The sequence below is a fragment of the Salmo trutta genome, unplaced genomic scaffold (assembly GCF_901001165.1).
Source record: "Salmo trutta unplaced genomic scaffold, fSalTru1.1, whole genome shotgun sequence".
Taxonomy (NCBI): Eukaryota; Metazoa; Chordata; class Actinopteri; order Salmoniformes; family Salmonidae; genus Salmo; species Salmo trutta.
The window spans coordinates 7,890-17,121 of record NW_021822926.1 but is presented as its reverse complement, the minus strand read 5'-3'; the positions used below and the strand labels follow the sequence as shown (position 1 = coordinate 17,121).

At 46.0% G+C, this 9,232-nt stretch overlaps 1 pseudogene; it reads right to left on the bottom strand.

The window, feature by feature from the left end:
* Nucleotides 1-4,087: 4,087 nt before the first annotated feature.
* Nucleotides 4,088-8,467, bottom strand: LOC115187296 (extracellular calcium-sensing receptor-like; annotated as a pseudogene).
* Between the last annotated feature and the right edge of the window lie 765 nt (nucleotides 8,468-9,232).

The window sequence follows — 9,232 nt, the reverse complement described above, 5'->3', positions numbered from 1 at the left end:
CTGAAGTTCAACAAAAATCTTAAAGGTGTTGACGTCATCATTCTGCAGGAGACATGGTGTAAGGCTGACATTGTCTCTCACTGTCCCACAGGCTACAGAGAGGTAATTGTGCCATCACAGAAACACAGCTTTGTCAATAGAGGCAGAGACTCTGGAGGATTGATCATTTGGTACAAATCCGAACTACAGAATCTTATTGCACCCCTCAAAATTGTTAAATATCACATTTGGTTTAAAACTGAAAAACTACTTGACACGGAACACTACCTGTCCATAATGACTACAAGAGGGACAGCTTTATTACAGGCCATACTGTTTCTAAATGTCTTAATCTCAGCCAAGAAACATTGTTCGTAAATTATCAGTGCTATCTATTAAGCTTGTTCTAAATTCTCAGTGCTATTGATATTAAGCATAGTTCTAAATTCTCAGTGCTATCTATTAGCCATGTTCTAAATTATTAGGGATATCCAATAGGTAGCAGTGCTGTAGGTAGTCTAATAGGTTAGCAGCGCTATGTAATAGGTAGCAATGCTTGCCTCTCTTTTCCACTCTTGATTGTGCACAGGTAAATGACATGTACTCCCTAAAGACAGCCGTATACAGCCAAGTGGATGCGCGAAGCCTTATTCCTGTATCGCCCACAGTGCAGACACATACTGTAGCTCTTTGGTTGACTGCATGCCAGGGCACAGACCTGTCTTACTTTCCAGGTCTGTGCCCAAACAATTTGAGCTTCTACTTTAAAAATCCACCTTCCAGAACAAGTCTTTCACCGGTGCCGCTTGCAAAATACCACCTTCTGCCCCCAGCTGTGCCCTGGACACCATATGTGAATTGATTGCCTCCCATCTATCTTCAAAGCTTGTGCTGTTAGGTGACCCAAATAGGGACATGCTTAACACCCCGGCAATCGTTCAATTTAAGCTTGGATGCCCTCTATCTCACACAAATGATCAATGAACCAACAATAGGTACAACCCCAAATCCGTAAACACAGGCACCCTCATAGATATCATCCTAACCAACCTGCCCTCCAAATACACCTCTGCTGTCTTCAACCAGGATCTTAGCGATCACTGCCTCATTGCCTGCATCCGTAATGGGTCTGAGGTAAAACAACTACCCCTCATCACTGTCAAACGCTCCTTAACAACACTTCAGCGAGCATGCCTTTCTAATCGACCTGGCCCGGGTATCCTGGAAGGATATTGCCCTCATTCCTTCAGTAGAGATGCCTTGTTATTTACAAGTGGCTTTCCACACTATCGTTAAATAAGCATGCCCCATTCAAAAAATGTAGAATCAGGAACAGATATAGCTCTTGGTTCACTTCAGACCTGACTGCCCTTGACCAGCACAAAAACATCCTTTGTGAATAGCCCCGCGATATGCAACTTTTCAGGGAAGTTAGTACCAACATACAAGGGCAGTTAGGAAAGCAAAGACTAGCTTTTTCAAACAGAAATTTGCATCCTTTAGCACAAACTCCAAAAATTCTGGGACAGTGTAAAGTCCAATGAGATATAAGAGCACCTCCTCACAGATGCCCACTGCACTGAGGCTAGGAAACACTGTCACCACCGATAAATCCGCGATAAATGAGAATTTCAATAGCATTTTTCTACGGCCCACAGCAACTTGCCCAAGCCTCCCCCATTTATCCTTCACCCAAATCCAGATAGCTGATGTTCTGAAAGAACTGCAAAAATCTGGACCCCTACAAATCAGGCGTGCTAGAAAATCTGGACCCTCTCTTTCTAAAATTGTCCACACAAAATTGTTGCAACCCCTATTACTAGCCTGTTCAACCTCTCTTTCGTATCGTCCGAGATCCCAAAAGATTGGAAAGCTGCCGCGGTCATCCCCCTTTTCAAAAGGGAGACACTCTAGACCCAACTGGCTACAGACCTATATCTATCCTACCCTGTCCTTTCTAAGGTCTTCGAAAGACAAGTTAACAAACAGATTACCGACCATTTGAATCCCACCGTACCTTCTCTGCTATGCAATCTGGTTTCAGAGCTGGTCATGGGTGCACCTTAGCCACGCTCAAGGTCCTAAATGATATCATAACCACCATCGATAAGAGACAATACTGTGCTACCGTATTCATCGACCTGGCCAAGGCTATCGACTCTGTCAATCACCACATTCTTATCGGCAGACTCATCAGCCTTGGTTTCTCAAAATGACTGCCTTGCCTGGTTCACACAACTATTTGAGGGGGCCAGAAGTATACAGAATGATGTCATCTGCATAGAGGTGGATCAGAGAATCACCAGCAGCAAGAGCGACATCATTGATGTATACAGAGAAGAGAATCGGCCCGAGAATTCAACCCTGTGGCACCCCCATAGAGACTGCCATAGGTCCCGATATAGGTCTATAGAAGTTTGGTCTAGAGTGTCACCCCCTTTGAAGAGGGGATGACAGCGGCAGCTTTCCAATCTTTGGGAATGGTCAGACATTGCAAAAGAAGGAATCAATATTCACAGAAGAAATGCACAGCACTCATAAATGCAGTTGTTGGGCCTGCAGTGCATGAGGAACCAATAAGGACATTTGGGAATGTGTCTTACTCAATGATTACTGATGAAAGTCCTGATGTCACGACTGGAGAAGCAGGTGGGTGTTCTGGATGAACACACCACAGCAATAAACTCTTTCAAATCATAAGCACATTTGGAGAATAATAATCATTCCAGCTGCTGACTCACTGACCTTACCAATGCCTTGTCAAGTTTCTTGATGACAGTAAACTGCATCAGTCTAGCCACAGATGGCTGAACCACAATGTGATTCAAAACAGCTCCGTCCTGACAAAATTTCAAGAACACAATCCGAATAAGGTCTACATTAAATGTGTTTGTCATTCCCTGCAACTATGTGCCTCCAAAGCAGTTTATGTTCTCCACTAAATAATTGATTATATATGGTGTCACAAATACATGAAGGGTTTCCAATGCCATCCAGCACTCTCGAAATATGAGCACATACAGTGCATTCGGAAAGTTTTCAGACCCCTTGACTTTTTCCACATTTTGTTACTTCCAGCCTTATTCTAAAAATGACTAAATCATTTTTTTCCCTCACAAATCTACACACAATACCCCACAATGACAAAGCAAAAATTGTTTTTAGAAATGTATGTAAATTTATACAAAATAAAAAAGTATTCAGACCCTTTACTCAGTATTTTGTTGAAGCACCTTTGGAAGCGATTACAGCCTTGAGTCTTCTTGGGTATGAAGAAGGAGTGATGGGGAGTGGAGAGGTTCCCACAGTGGTTAAGAAAACAGTGGAATGTTTCTGTTTCATTTTGGTATACGATGAGGGACACACACTCATACGCACACACACACACACACACACACTCACATTCACGCACACACTGACTGGGTGACGAAGTAATCGTGTAGGGGGTCTGTAAGTTCTGTCAGACGACTCAATACTAACTCTTCCAGCATCAGTAGACACTACGTAATCTTTATTGGTATTGTTCATATAGACGTGTTTCATTCTGACACATTATAAGAACACATACTAATAATAGAAAGTAATATAGTGAAGGTTTAGCAGGAAATGTCATGTTTCAAAACACAATGGACATTCCCCAGTTGAAATGAATATCAACGAGCCGCTAAATCCAATTTAGTATGTGTAAGTTAATAATTGTCCATCAGATGTTTCTTGGTGATTTCTAATTGGTCATCATGTGTTTCTTTGTGGTTTCTAATTGGACATCATGTGTTGTCCTGGTGGTTTCTAATTGGACATCATGTGTTTTACTGGTGGTTTCTAATTGGACATCATGGTGTTCTGTGTGGTTTCTAAATGGACATCATGTGTTTTCTGGTGGTTTCTAATTGGACATCATGTGTTCCTTGGTGGTTTCTATTGGACATCATGTGCTTCTTGGTGGTTTCTAATTGGATATCATGTGTTTCTTGGTGGTTCTAATTGGACATCATGTGTTTCTTGGTGGTTTCTAATGGACATCATGTGTTTCTTGGTGGTTTCTAATTGGACATCATGTGTTTTCTTGGTGGTTTCTAATTGGACAGCATGTGTTTCTTGGTGGTTTCTAATTGGACATCATGTGTTTCTTGGTGGTTTCTATTTGGGACATCATGTGTTCTTCGGTGTTTCTCTCTGGTCTCAGAAGGATGATGTAACACTTTGGAGCAAACAGACAGAACAGCAGCCCAAAGCTGGATGCCAGGATGGCAAAGCTCTCTACAGCTACTGTGTACTTCCCAGGAGTGCTGACGTAGGCAGGGATGAAGGAGATCCACACAGCACAGAAGATCAGCATGCTGAAGTGATGAACTTGGCCTCATTGAAGTTGTCTGGGAGTTTTCCTGGCCAGGAAGGCTAAGAGGAGACAGAGGGAGGCCAGCAGGCCGATGTAGCCCAGCACCAGAGAGAAACCAACCACAGAGCCCACCTCACACTCCAGGACCACCCTCGGCCCACGACCCTCTCTGTCCCCCTCTCAGGCAGGTCGGGGTGGAGCTAGGGCCAGCCCAAGTACACAGATCAGCACCTGTGGAAGGGAACGGAGGTGGAAGGAAAACGCAAGCACAGTTTACCATAATAACAAATAAATATGGTCAATGACATTCCAATAGAAAAGTATTAAAAAATAGACCTGGAATGAGTGTGCAGAATGAGATACCCATTCTCTGCTGGGTGGGGCTGAAGTATCTCATCAGGTTCTCTCCAGGCAGAGTGGCCCTGAAGGCCACCAGCACCACACAGTCCTGCTGAGCAGACAGGAGATGCAGAACACAAGCTTATACCAAACAGGGTGTGTCTCAGCATGCATGTCCATGGCTTTGGCTGGGCCAATGAAACCAGTGCACACAGGAAGCAGAGCTTGAGCGACAGCAGGAGCAGGAAGCTGAGCTCAGAGTGTTGGCTTTCACCTGGAAAGTGACAGAAAATTATAATTTAGACAAAGTGATGTCAGAATTCAAACCTTAAATGACACAATCTCATCTCTGTCCAGTACCTCTATATATGATCATATGATTCAACTCACCAAGGCCGTGTGACGGTGGTAGAGGAAGGTGGCCAGGGCACCGGCTGTGAGTGTTGCCCCGGAACTGAGATGACAGACAGGATGACACCCATTGTGTCACTGTAGGAAGAGGAAGTCCACCAGCTGGGGGATGCAGGCTGTACGATCAGGGTTGGACCAGAACCGCTCTAGACACTAATACACTCAACTGACCCTGATAGAGAAGGAAGAAGAATGAGGTGTCCTAATCAGGACCAGTCAGGAGTGAGGAAAAATATGAATTGGAAATCAGAACCCTAGATAGACTACCTGTTGTTGTTGCTGATCTCTCCCTCAGCACAGGACAGGGCAGTCAAAGCAGCACACAGGCCTACCCTTCTGTGCTGCAATGCCTGGTACCAGGGGGACAGTCAGCACTGCATACAGACACAGGGACCTACCAGAGGGGGGAGAGGAAGAAGTTATCATCGTCATCATCATTGCTGTTATCATCATTATTACACAGACAGACAGGCTCGCTGGACCCCTCTGGGGACTATGTCAGGAATATGACCACACAAATATCTAAATTTCAGTATCATGTTCCCCCTGAGTGGCTCAGCGTTCTAAGGCATCACTACAGTCCTGGTTCAAATCCAAGCTGTATCACATTTGAGTGTCTTCCGGGTTTGGCTGGGTAGGCTGTCATTGTAAATGAGAATTTGTTTTAAACTGACTTGCCTAGTTAAAAAAAGATACCGTTCAGTGTCGTGTTGACTTTCTGTCTGAGATACCATTCCCCTGTTATTTATTTGGTCTTCTTTATGTCTTTTTCTTTCTGAATGTCTGCCTCAGGGTGATAAAACTCAATAAATCTCTCTCCATCACACACACACACACACACACCACACACACACACACACACACACCACACACCTCTCTGCCTCAGTGAAACTAAACTGAACAGTTCACACCTCCTCTCCGCGGCCCCCACCCCACCACACTTTATCCATGTCCATGGTGAAACTGGTCGTCCGATCCCTCAGAGGACAGAAAATGTCCGACCTGGACAAACTCGGCCGTCCCCTCGGGGGTGACATGCAGTTGATGATGTCATAAGAGGCAGGCGGATCACCATTCATGTCGAAGTGGAAAGATTCCCCCACAGGAGTACTGAAGTTCACTCCCCTCAGATAACAACAATCTCAAGAGAAAAGGGCATTGGAACAGGATTAAGAGTTAGAACCAGTTGCGGCTTTGGTTCTTTAGAACTCAAACCTTACAAAGTGTTTTCACTGTATCCTGACTGGAAACATTAGTGTTGTTAACTTGAAAAACACATCAACATGTTGTTTCTCACCTGGCTGGGCTGAAGCTTCCTGATATCAGGGCACTGTCCACCCTTAAAGACTCCGTCCCCTGGTCGACAGGCCATCATATCCTGTATGGCGTAGGCGATGGCGTACACCAGCCTTGTACACATTATAGCTGGCTCTCAGCTGAGACACGTCAGCATACTGGCTCTCCCCCTCACCTAGGATTGACACATTATTTAACTGGAGATAACATTGGGAATCTGGACAAAAAACAGAGATTTAGGTGTAAAGTCTCCCTCACGTATGACCTCTGACCCAGTACACTGTCGCCTGGACGACTGGGTCACCGCTGAGGTCAACCCCCAGAGACACCCAAACATCTCCTCCCACAATTCCCTCAGGAATGGGTCAGACTTCTTGTAGTCCCCGCCTGGATGGAGGCGTGTTAGGAAAGGCCCCAGGCCGAGAATGTCAGCTTTCTTCAGGGCAAACCGATTGTCCCGGCAATAGAGGGCAGGTTTTTGGGGCGGCTATAGTAGAGTAGGTGACCCAGGACTCTGAGGCAATCCACTGCTTATCTGTAATGTTCTGACGGACAGAACCCTTCCATCAGGGCCTGGAGAATGAAATCGTAAAAAGATCAAGATAGTCCAAGCTGAAATGCGTGATTATCAATTAGGAAATTATTGTGTCCTATAAAGGGCATCAAGAACATGGTAAGACACAAGGACACTGCTTACAGCTGTGTTACAAATCATTAACATTACTCTGACCGGTAACGGCTCACCCCTGCATAACCCGTGAATCCTACAAAATGCCACAACCACTCTGGCAGTAGATCCTCTGATGGTGTCCGCAATGTGCCTGATCGTTCTCCTAGACGGTAACTTGCAGGATGACCATCAATGAGAGAAAGGGCAGAGAGTTTAGAGAAAAATCAGAGAGAGAGTTCTATTAGATTAGAAGAGAGGGGGAGTCACAGTGAAAGAGAGAGAGAAAGACAGAGCAAAAAAGTGAGTATACTGTCAGATCATCAGAGTGAGGTCATACCTTGGGGAGGACCTCAGAGTAAGCGACACACACCCCAGATCCCTGGAGCTCGTGGAGAAGCAGCTGAACCCCAAACCTGCCATAGTCATCATCCTCTGACACCAGCCCCCACCCACACCCATCTCCAGCAGACGCAGCAGCCTGGCCATGGCTCGAGCCTGGAAGGCATCGCTGGGTACCGTACGGAAGAACGAGGGGTACTTCCAGTTGTCACTCAAACACGCACAGGTGCTAAGTAACTCACCTGGGAGAATACAGATTGAGAGAGAGAGAGAGAGAGTGAGACAGTGAGAGACAGAGAGAGAGAGAGGCGAGAGTCAAGGATTATTATAATTTGTAAGAGACAGAGAGCAGAGGAAGAAGGAAAGTAAACGTTAGAGAGAGAAATCTAGATAGAGATTGAAATGTAATGTGAAAAGAGTCATCATCTCATCCCAGCATGTAATCCAACCCCTGCCTCACCATGGGGTAAATCAAACGGCCCGAGGGTTTGTGCCGCCACGATGGAAGCTGAGGAGCGGGCATCCCCTATAATGACGGGAACCTCGGGGGTTGTGCCACACTCTGTGCCCACCACGGAGGCCTCCTTGCCGGTCACCATGGCTAGGGCTGCCCCCAGGGTGGTGCCCTCTGTTCGGCATGTGTCAGAAGCCAGGAACCCCAGGGTGAGGTTAGGCAGGAGGGCTTGGGTCACGGTTAATCTCCTCCACAGCAAAGATCATAGTCTGGAGCCAGCGGTAAGCACGCTGGTTGAAACTGACAGATGGAAGAAAGGAAGAAACAGAGCGAATAGGAGGTAATTGAATACACAATACCTTCAAGTGAAAACACAATGACAAAAAAGCTGTTATCTCACAAGCTGCGTACATTGCACAGGTAGAATTTCCCTTAATGCTCCTGAACTCCTGCTCTGGTAGAGGGGCTTCCACATGGATGGGGAACAGGCCCCCAATGACCAAATCTCCTGCCCGATAAACACTGCCGGAGACGGGCTTAGCTACCAGCCGACAAGCCCCCCTCTCCACCTCCATCCAGACCCCAGACACACCCAGGGACATGGAGACGTAGAGCAGCCACAGCCACCACACAGGCTCATCACCTGGAGAGAGACAAGGCCGAAGACTGGGAGAGTTCCGTCACCTGTTGGAGAGAGACCAAACCAAGACCTTCCAGACCAGAAACACTCTGTAGACAGAATTATATTAACAAAAAGTGCCATCAGATGAAGATATTCCCATACACCACAGCCACCTGTAAGCAGACGTGAAAAAACAGCGATTGACACAAACAACCTTGTTCTACTTCTGCTCTACCTGGCAACAGTAAATCGTATCCTGGTGAGACAGACAGACAGACAGACAGACAGACAGACAGACAGACAGACAGACAGAGAGAGAGAGGATGAGTGTCTGTCAGTCTGGCATCTCCTGCAGAGAGTCAGAGTGAAAGAGGGAGAGGAAGAGGAGAGAAGGGGAGCTGCTGATATAGGGAGAAATGAGCCCCCGGCTAAAAAACAAGCACACAGCCACCAGGGGGTGCTTGTAGGGAGGAAGGGGCAGGAGGGGGTTAATTGGGACTTGTTATTGGAGGATAACTTGGGGAGCAGGTAATTGGGGGTAATTGGAGAAAGCCTGTGAGGGTGATGTTATTGAAGGTAATGTGTAGTACAGGAGATACAGTATCTGTTCTTCAACAACATCTGATGGACCCATTCAGACAGATATTACATCACACTGTACTCTAAATATTTTTTTTAATTAAGTCATGCTGAAGAACAGCTCCTGAACTTTCTGGTTGTTAAGAGTGAGATTAACACATTTCAATAAGCACTAAATGCATAGGTAACCAAATTGAACATCTG